This window comes from Tasmannia lanceolata, unplaced genomic scaffold, assembly GCF_043159265.1.
Source record: "Tasmannia lanceolata isolate RefF3 unplaced genomic scaffold, GAP_Taslan_0.1 ptg000044l, whole genome shotgun sequence".
In the NCBI taxonomy this organism is placed as follows: domain Eukaryota; kingdom Viridiplantae; phylum Streptophyta; class Magnoliopsida; order Canellales; family Winteraceae; genus Tasmannia; species Tasmannia lanceolata.
The window spans coordinates 23,014,215-23,025,649 of record NW_027518721.1 but is presented as its reverse complement, the minus strand read 5'-3'; the positions used below and the strand labels follow the sequence as shown (position 1 = coordinate 23,025,649).

General features: G+C 39.6%; 1 pseudogene; it reads right to left on the bottom strand.

Annotated features, from left to right (window-relative positions):
• Positions 1 to 429: 429 nt before the first annotated feature.
• LOC143863685 (glutamate decarboxylase-like) lies at positions 430 to 11,192 on the bottom strand (annotated as a pseudogene).
• Between the last annotated feature and the right edge of the window lie 243 nt (positions 11,193 to 11,435).

The window sequence follows — 11,435 nt, the reverse complement described above, 5'->3', positions numbered from 1 at the left end:
ATAATCCCAGCTTTCATTACCGAAGGAATTTCTTCACCTGTTATAAAATCCAGGGCAAACCTTCAAAGGCGAGTGATTGGCACCCATCACAGAAGTTGTGTACTGAATAGAAGACCCAGGGCGCACTCCGGCCGGAGGCATTCATAGAGCCAGTACTCTCTCCAATGGCGAGATAACCACCGGAGAAGATGGCCCGAATCAGAAACTGACTTTCCGTCAAACGAAATAAACCAAACATGGTGACAAGCTAGCTGCAAACTTCATTTTTTGTGAAACCATATTTTTCAACGTTGATCACCTAAGGTCAATATTTACAATTTTTATTTTATGTTAGAAACGTAAACAAGTTCCTACTACACAAAAAGGGGAACATATGCACAAACTGCAATATTCTTAAGTACAAAAGAGACATCATCACTTGAAAGCTTATTAACAAGGGCCACAGGTCCTCTTTCGCTCGACACGCTCCTTCCATGTTTTGTCAATCTCCTCTTGGTTCTCTTTCACGCTCTTTTTCATCACAAACCCTTCTCCCTACCCACCATCTGTGAGATGGGCAACTATAGACCGAGAGTGGAGCATGTCGAGTTCTTCTAAGACGTTCTCCATGTTCGATACGAGACGCTCAGCTAAGCTCCGGCTGAAATGGTCTCTGATCACTGCTCGGAGAACGGCATTGTGTTCAGCGTCCGGTGGCAACGTATACGCAGGGACAATCCATCTGAACTTCCTTAAATGTTCGGCTATCTGAAAGACGGTAAACTGGCTGCTGTCTTTAAGAGAGAGAGCCACAAGGGACACACCCACTTCTTTAGAGATGATATTGAAGCGACCCATCTTCTCTATGCGTTCTCTCAGCACTTTTGCATTCTCCATCCAGTTCGATCAGCATGATGTCTCTGTATCCCTTTTAACAGTAACACACATTGTCATTTAGCAGCACACGAGAAGGGAGGGAGAAATTTTTAGGGGCAGGGATTATGAGTTATGACCATCTTAGACCCCACTTTTTTAGTCTTTTATACTACAAGAAATCTGTAATATACACTAATCAGTTTCTTTGCATTGTCATTAGTTTTCTTTCCAAGAAATTTTCTTATTTGAACTCCCTCCCTCCCCCGTTTCCAGTTTTTCAAACTTATGTGACTCAAGCATGATATGGTTGGACTATTTTAAACCTGATAGTCCTGATACTATGGTGGGTGGGCCTAACAATTTATAACCATGCCTAGCATGGATAAGGCCTACCATTTACACTTCATGTTTCTATGGGGTGGGGCCTATTTACATCTCAGGTTTTGATGGAGTAGGCCTAACAATTTATAACCATGCCTAGCATGGGTAAGGCCCACCATCCACCTCATGTTTCTATGTGGTGGGGCCTATTTACATCTCAGGTTTTGATGGAGTGGGCCTACCATCTCTACCGAACCATTTGCATGGTGGACCCACCATTTTACAGTCATGTATAGCATGATCCCAGAATATAGTCTTACGCATATACAAAAATGATAAATGATAGAATAGATAGGTAGATATTAGGAGATGAGGTGAGACTTGATTTCTAATGACTAAATAAGGGTGTGGAATATCTCAAAGGTGGTGGACACTCTAATGATGAATGGTAGAATAATATACAAGTTAGCAAATCCAAAGCAGGCAATATCAGAATCCAAAAGACTACCAAAAATTGTATTACCTCAAAGCCTAAGCGGATATGCTGAGAATATTGAGCAATTATCTGACTAGACCCTGCAAAAGGGGGGAGGGGGAGGACGGAGGGAATTAAAAACAACATTCTTAATTTTTTTTTACCAAATAATATATGGTGGTCAACTGGCTCTGAAGAAAGAGAAAAAAAAAAAAGTAGTCCTGTTTTGCTATTAGGATTAATCTCTCTTTCTTTTCCTTCTATTTTTCATTGAGGCAACTAAAGGGAGCTGATGGTCGCATTTTCAATAGAAATATTAGAACTTTTGAGGGTACCTCTGGAGAAATTAAGTGTGAAAGTTGGTTGATCAGCACCGAGATAATTGATGTGGAATATGAGCTCATCAGGTAAGTCTTCTTGACTTCTCCAAACCACCCACCCAACTCCGGGATAAACTAGACCGTACTTGTGTCCACTTACATTGATACTCTTCACTAATGCTCTGTTTGGATGCCGGTAATTCGTTGATACTCTTCACTATTGTCCACTTCCCAGCGGTCAAAGGGAGGATTAAAGGGAAGATCTAAAGCAGATCAGTCAACGGGGGATTAGGGGTGGAAGAAAGAAACATTGTTTGGTTTTTCTTGCAAATATTGGGGGGATTTGGGGTAAGGGCAAAAAGATCTCCCCAAGATCTTCTCCAAAAATTTCATCGATTTGAAGAAATTTGGAGAGAAGATCTTGAGCGTGCCACATCATTGCCCGACAACGCTAGTGGTCAAAGACCTTAAAAGGCAACCAAACAATCTCAAGAAGATCTCAAGAAGATGTTCTCCCCTCAATCTCCTTAAAAATAGGCAACCAAACAGAGCAAATGGAAGCCGGAAATCACATTCCAATTCCGGGCAAATGAAGGGTACAATGAATCCACCGCTCGCTGCGTCTACATGGATTGGTGTTTCCCACCTGTCCAATAGCATTACAAAACATGTCACAGACATGGGATGGTCTGGGCCCAATTAGAAGGGCCCACCATGGAGATCATATAGCATCGAAATTGTAACACCATTTTTTAGAAAGGATGGAAATTGTTACACCATTGAACAATCCCAACCATTCACTTAAAGAGGATTTGAAATGTTGATTACTGCTTAATTTTTTTTGGGAAATGAAATATTCTCCCGCTATTTTCTTTCCTGGGCCACCCCTTGTAGACTCACAGCCACCTCCATCACCGCCAGTCACCTCCATCTCTAACCCAATCATCATCTCCATCCCCATTTCTCTTCATCTTCCACAATCAGCGCTCCCACTTCTACTGTTCAAAATAGCCCAAACCCATTCCATCATATACATAAAAAAAGAAAAAACCCAAAGACCACTACCACTACCATCATCCATCCCCACTGCCTCTCTCTCTCTCTCTCTCTGCCTTTGTTGTAAAAGGAAGAAGAGAATCTCATATATTTTAGGGTTTGAGAGTTAATTTTGTGAAGAGAAGGTAGAGGTATGGTTTTAGGGTTTGAAAAATTTATTCGAGGAGTAAGAATGAGAAGAAAGATAAAGTGCTGCAATAAAATGTTTGAATTTACCGGATAAACGAATACAGATAATATCCGAATTCGAAAAATATCCGACGGATACGAATTCGGTAATAGATATTAAATATCCGTCAAATTCGAATCCGAATCCGAATTCGGACAGTGTATACTGTAATCGAATTCGGATATAGCCATATCCAATTCGAATTCGATCCATTTACACCCCTACTACTAGGCTTCATTGTATCTTGGAGGCAATTCGCGGATCCCCTTTGCACACTACTGGTGGGGGCGAATCTTGTCTTAAGGAAAGTGATATCACGCCTTGAAGCAACAGTCTTTAGTTTCTGTTTTCTATCACAAACAGTAGCCTCAAATTCTCCAACATTCTCGTCCACCATTTCCACTGCTTTTGCGGGGTCCATTATGTAATAACCCTCTCTGAGTTTCACTTCCTTCAATATAATCCACTTTGAAATATCTCGCAAATTTCTCCCAACAAACCTACACAAATATCAAAATAAGAGAATCAAACAAAGGAAACAAATAAACTGCCAAAATGCGCTTGGTGCTTAGTATGCACCCAAAGATACCTGGACATTGGCACCAGCAAACTATGTTTGGGTTATTGTAGGGTTTTCCCTATGCCTTTCTCTTGTTTTGCCATTTTCTCTTGCATGCAAGTCCGGCCAACATAATGGCTTCTGATGACCCCACTGTCCCCACTCCGACTGCAGTTTCACCATCTCCAACGGGTGCGTGGAACAGGTTCGCTATCATATTCACGCACCGGTTCTGAAAAAATCATTTGATCGGAATAGTGGAAGGTTTTGTGAAACAACCGATTACTCCAAATGCTTAAGCTGTTAAAGTTGGTGTCAAGTTATCTCAAAAATAAGGAAGACGATCCTCCTCATAAAAGGAAGAGGATCCAACGAACACAAAAAGTTCGAAAGAATCTCAAAAAGAAAAAAAACAAAACAAAAATATCCTGGGCGGATGAATGTAATCTAGTCCACCTAATCTGGTACGGTCCTGAGTGGGCATTGCCTAGGTATGGACTGGGTGGGACCCAGCCTGGTATGGGATAGGTTAAAGGGCCTGGCCTAACATGTTCTATCAGCTCTGGAGCTTTTGGTCGATACCTGACATTTGGTATTACAGCAGCCACCACGTCCTGTGTTCGAGTCACAGAAGGGGTGACCTGTGAAAAGAGCTACCTGAAAAAAAGAAAAAAAGGTGAGAGTGAACGCCGTCACCCGAGGACAGCGGATGTGGAAGCTTGGTGGACCCAGGCTGGTATGGGATAGGTTTAAAGGGCCTTGCCTAACGCGTTCCATCAGCTCTGGTGCTTCTGTAGTATAAGGTACCCAACATGATCCCAGTCGAGCAAGAGGATAGTTGTGAAAAAGAGAACACTGGGATTTAATGAATCATGGCAGAAAGTTAGAAGAAAATTAAATTGGCGGAAAAGCTCACAAAGAGCCCAACATACCCCTACGAAATTAAGTATTGAGCATTTTGATCTCTTAGGCTTAGTGTATGTCGCTTATGCTAAGCCTTAGTTCTTCTATCTTACAAGTTCCGAGTTAGGGATGGTTTTGAGCCTATTATTGCATCATCTTTCTATCTATAAAATAAAACCATAGGGGTCCCACCAAACCCCGAGCTTACCCATAAAAAAATAGTACTTGTTTCTCTTTTTAACTATCAGCTCTGGTGCTTCTGTAGTATAAGGTACCCAACATGATCCCAGTCGAGCAAGAGGATAGTTGTGAAAAAGAGAACACTGGGATTTAATGAATCATGGCAGAAAGTTAGAAGAAAATTAAATTGGCGGAAAAGCTCACAAAGAGCCCAACATACCCCTACGAAATTAAGTATTGAGCATTTTGATCTCTTAGGCTTAGTGTATGTCGCTTATGCTAAGCCTTAGTTCTTCTATCTTACAAGTTCCGAGTTAGGGATGGTTTTGAGCCTATTATTGCATCATCTTTCTATCTATAAAATAAAACCATAGGGGTCCCACCAAACCCCCAGCTTACCCATAAAAAAATAGTACTTGTTTCTCTTTTTAACTATCATGTCCTTACTAGGAAATGGCACCAGATTTGTGTGATAACAGAGGTAAAATCTTGGTTAGAATAAAAAAAAGAAAATATGAGAGAGGATGAGGTGCCTGGAGCTCAGTGGTGACTGGGTATTCGTCCATGTCGATGTTGAATCTGTGGAGAGAAAAAGAGAGTAGAATGCTTGAAGCATTTCGTACAAGGCATCAAAGTGGAATGCCGAGATCGCTGCTCCCAGCCCCTATTTACGTTGGTAAATATTGAAGGGTTTGAGTCGGTGATTGAGTCGGTTAAGTTAATGGGCTTAAGCCCATAACGCCCACTACACTTAGGTCCATTATCTATGGGCTTATATTGAACATATATCCAACAATCTCCTCCTTATGTTCTACATATAGCACGATCCATAGATAGAAAGTGTGATGTTCAAACAATATATTGAACTATCCACATTACATTATCATAAAAGATCTGTAATCCAATTGAAAAAACACAAATACTTTTATGAACAAACAAGAGTTTTATATACAATAAACTCAACCAAAATGAAGTTTCATATATACATGAACCTCACTCATCAAGATCCAAAAATAAAGTTTCACATATAAGTGAACTCTATACACATACGGAAAGAAGGCACTCAGTCTTTACAACTTTAGAAGATTTACTCATCATCAAGTAAGTCATCTTCATCAAAGTCAAAATCAAGATGCGCTCCTCCTTTTTCGCCAATCCCTGTGAATTATCACAATATGGATTTCATGAGAATGAATCCAACCAATTGTGTAAAACATAAATTACACACATGAATGGCTGAAAAAGTATCAGTATCACTCTCACCATAAGCATCATTGTCAAGTTTCAATAAAGAACAAGACCAAAATAGCTTGTTTTGCAAAGAACCATTCAATATAATTTTCAAGTTTCAATAAAGAACAAGACCAAAAAAGCTGGTTTCTTTTGCAAACAACCATTTCATGTTTTCATAAAATGTTAAGTCATCTTATCCATATTTGAGTCAAGTTGAATCATCAAGTGTGGAAAGTTCAACCCTTCCCAAACAGGCTAACCAAGTTTGAGTTAAATTGTATCATCATATGTGGAATGTACAACCTATCTCAAAAGAGGGTATATCATCAAGTGTGGAATGATATACTACAACTTTAAACATAAAGAAAAACATATCAAGTGCTTATCTAGGGCCATACAAGGAATATTTGAAAATTCAAATGAACATGGAGAATGTAGATTAAGTCCATAACCTGGATAATATAAGTTAAGTCTTTTCTATAAACGCTTTAACTTAATTTTCCTCTATCATTACAGATTTTAATCCCATTTCCTTTACAATTTTGAATGTTCGATCTTTATTCAATCCTTTTGTGAGAGCATCGGCCATATTATCATTCGATCTCACATCAATCAAAGTGATAATCCCTTGTTCAATGCGATAATTCAGCATGGCATGTTTCAGCTTAAGATGTCTCTTCTTACCATTAAAAAGTGAGTTCTTCACAATCGTAATTGTAGCTTGATTATCACAGAAGACACTTAAGGAATGAATCCTTAACCTAGTAAGTGGAATGTCCATAATCAGATTCTTTATCCACTCTGTTTCATCTGCAGCTGAAGCTAGAGCATAAAGTTCTGATTCCATAGACGACAATGCAATGCAAGTCTGTCTCTTTGACTTCCACGCAACAGCAGCTCCACCCAGGGTAAATACATAACCACTGGTAGACTTATTGTCTCTTAATTCTGAGCCCCATGATGCATCAGAATATCCTTCCAAAACATGAGGATGGCCACCGTAACAAAGAGCATAGTTTTGAGTACCCTTAAGGTATCTCATCAGCCTCATAAGGGCATCCCAATGCTCATGGCCAGGATTATTAGTAAAACGACTCAGCATGCCAACTGTAAAGGCTATGTCTGGCCTAGTGCAACTCATAACATACATGAAACTACCAATCAGCCTAGAATAATCTAACTGATTCACACTATCTCCTTCATTAGAGATCAGCTTCTTGGTATAATCAAATGGTGTCTCAATCGGTTTGCACTCACAACATCCCATATAGAAAGTAGTTTTTCAATATAATGGGCTTGGCTAAGGGAAATTCCTTGCCTTTCAAAACTTACTTTCATACCAAGAATGGTGTCAACAACACCCAGGTCTTTCATGTCGAATTCTTTACCCAAGGTTAGTTTCACGTCACTCACTACAGAGAGATCGGAACCAAGAGTCAACATGTCATCTACATACAAGCAAATAATTGCGACCTTATTCGACACAGAACGATAATAAAGGCATTTATCTGAGTAACTTGACAGAAACCCAAGGCTCTTTACTACTTTGTCAAATTTCCGATGCCACAATTTGGGTGCTTGTTTAAGACCATATAAAGATTTGTTTAATTTACAAACTTTATTCTCAAAACCTTTTATGACAAACCCTTCAGGTTGATTCATGTAGATTTTCTTTGACAGTTCTCCATTGAGAAAAGCTGTCTTTACATCCATTTGATGCACAACAAAATGCTCAATAGATGCCAAAGCAAGAAGAATTCTTATTGTAGCCAAATGACAGACCAGTGAGTAGACATCAAAGTAGTCTATCCCACTCACTTGCGTATAGCCCTTAGCTACTAAACGTGCTTTATATCGAGCTATAGATCCGTCAGGATTAAGTTCCTTCTTCAATATCTATCTACAGCCCACAGTCGTGGCCCCTTCTGGCAAATCGATTAGCTGCCAAGTTAGATTTTGTAACAGAGAGCTCATTTCATCATCAATGGCTTCTGCCCACAACAAAGAGTCCCTATATCTCATCGCTTCCTTATAGGATGATGGATCATTCTCTAAATGGTAGGTCACAAAGTCCTCACCAAAATTTTTGGGTACTCTATCTCTTGTAGAAACTCTTACAGGAACTGACTCAGATATCAGTTTGGGACAAGTGTCAGAAGTAACTGGTCCAGACTCAACTGGCAATTCTGTAACCACCTCTATATCGCCTGGTATGGTCAAACCCTGATCTCTGAGAAATTTATTCTCAAAGAAAACTGCATCTCGAGATTCTATAACCATACTGGTTGATAGATCCAAAAACCGATCAGCAGCACTACTTCTGCATCTCCTAGATAAACACAAGTGTTTGTTTTAGGTCTCACTTTAGGTCTCCTAGGATCTGGTATCCTTACATAAGCAATACAGCCCCAAGTCTTAAGAGTATCATATCTACAAGGATGTCCATGCCATAACTCAAAAGGAGTGGAGGAACAATTTGAGTGTGGCAATCTATTCAGGATGTGATTTGCAGTCAAAGCTGCTTCTCCCCAATAGCAATTAGGCATGCCGGCTGTCAATAACATGGAGTTTAACATTTCTGTTAACGTCCTGTTCTTACGCTCAGCTACACTATTAGATTGAGGCGAGTAAGGAGCAGTAGTTTCAAGTATTATGCTCTGAGAAGCACAGAATTCCTTGAACTCTGTCGAAGTGTATTCTCCTCCTCCATCACTCCTAACTCTTTTAATTTTCAGGTTCAGTTGCAATTCAACTCGATTCTTGAAAACTTTAAACTTAGCAAAAGCTTTATCATTTGATTTTAACAAATAAATATGACAATATCTTGACATATCGTCTATAAATGTGATCAAATACTTCCGACCACCTCTAGTAGTAAAACTTTTAAAGTCACAGATGTCAGAATGTATCAATTCAAGAAGTTGTGTGCTCCTAGAAACCTGACGAAAAAGTTTTCTAGTGATCTTAGTCTGAGCACAAATCTCACACTTGTCAAAATCATTTGACATATCTAAAGGTATACCATAAGTTTTAGCAAGTTGGACCATTTTCTTATAGTTCACATGTCCCAGTCTGTTATGTAGCAACTTAGGAGCAATCAAAGGTGGACTCACTTGACTAACAATCTCATTTGCTAAACTCAATCTATACATACCATCTATCAAGAAAGCACATCCAAAATAATAAGAGTTAACTGTTAAAGTTACTCTACCACCCAAGAAGGATGTACACATGCCAGCATTGTCAAGCAAACCAATGGAAATCAAATTCTTTTGAATAGTAGGAACTACTTTAACAACTTTTAAAGTTAGTATTTTACCTGAAGAAAGGGCCAGGTTCGCAGTACCAGTGTGAGTGCCCTCTACATCTGCTCCACTAGCCACTGTAACAGTCTCCTTTACTTGGGTAATATCAGTGAGAAGTTTCTTTGAGTTGCAAACATGACAAGTGGCACCTGTATCTAACCACCACTCAGAAGAAGTACTGGCCTTCCCTTTGTCCAACATGGCAACAAAACTTTTAGGCTCAGCCTTATCTATTATCATAGTAGCTTGCTTCTGTGGTGTGTCAGATTTAACCTTTTTAAGTTGCCTACAATCTGCAGCAAAGTGACCCCACTTCCCACAGTTGTGGCACTTGCCATTTTTCTTCTTAAAGATAGGCTTTTTGGCCTCCAACTTAGGGGTATCACTTTTGGTTGACTTGGATGACTTAGGAACTTTCTTGGGATATATCACAGTGTTAGCAGCTGACTGTTGCTGTCTAACAATTTTCAAGTTATTCCTAGCTTTATTCTCATCTTCGATTCGAATGAATCGTTTGAGATCATCCAATCCCACTTGCACTTTCTTTCTGTACATTTCTGTTTTGAAAGAGTACCATGCAGATGGTAATTTGTATATAATTGCACCCACCAGAAAAGGATCAGGTAAAGGAATGTTCTCATTGGCCAATTTAGATCTCAAAATTTCTAAATCAGATACTTGAGGAGTGATTTCCAGGTTCTCTTGGAACTTGAAATCCATGAATTTGTCCACAAGGTGAGTCTTGGACAATTCCTCCTCTTTCTTGAATTGAGTATCTAAATGATCCCAGATTTCTTTAGCAGTGTCTTTCGCTTCCAGGAACTGAACTCGGATCCTCCAAATGATTGAAGTTTGATCATCTCAAAGGGAATAACAGTCTTTTCCATTTTAATATTTACGAAAATAAATTGGAAATAGTGCACCTGATTGGCGAATCGCAAGAACCCAATCCGAGAATGGAATCTGCGCAAGAAACAGATTCTAGGCCGAGTTACAAGAACCAACTTTCCTTTTCAAAAAGGGTTTCAACAAGAATTTCAACCCAAAGCCACGGATGAAATTTGACAAAACCCCCAACGGTCCGCCCAGCTTCACCAATTTGGGTAGAATAGAACACGCCAAAACGAGTTTGAAGTGAAACAAACCCACGGCCAAAAAACAAGGGTTTCAACGAGAGTTCCTAACGGTCCTCGGGAGAGGAAACCCACTTCCAAATACGAATTTTGAGGCTTTTCAAAGCCAAGATATTTCAGCAATTATGTCTGAAATTGCAGAGAAGAAACCCCCAATTCGTCCGTAGTTGGAAGAACATTTGCAGAGAAGAAACCCTCAATTCGTCCGTAGTTGGAAGAACATTTGCAGAGAAGAAACCCCCAACGCCCTTTTTCAATCAAACAAGAATTAGGTTCAGATGCTTCAAGAATGTTGAATCTGTGGAGAGAAAAGGAGAGTAGAATGCTTGAAGCATTTCGTAGAAGGCATCAAAGTGGAATGCCGAGATCGCTGCTCCCAGCCCCTATTTACGTTGGTAAATATTGAAGGGTTTGAGTCGGTAATTGAGTCGGTTAAGTTAATGGGCTTAAGCCCATAAGGCCCACTACACTTAGGTCCATTATCTATGGGCTTATATTGAACATATATCCAACAGTCGACATATATAGTTCTTATATAAAGAAGACATGATGAGTTTATCACACTCAGGTCCCATCCACGTAGTCACGAAAGATGCCAAATTCAGCCTTGGATTCCCATCCAACATTAGCTCGTGGTTGTCAATCTGATACGCAGCTTCCTTCGGAATCCAACTCTCCAGCATTTGGAATCTATACAATCAAACAAAAAAGGAAAAGAAAAAGAAACCCATAACTGATTATGAAATAGAGATAAAAACAGAAAGACAAAAAGAAAGGAAAACGAACCTGATATTACTCTTTTTCAGTTTCTTTTCTTCTCTAGATTTTTTACTGAAAGATGAGAGAAGGGTCTTTTGTTGGTTGTTTTGGAAAAGAAGAGTGAAAAACGAATTTTAAGTCTAGTCGTGACGAGACCCTTTGAGCGA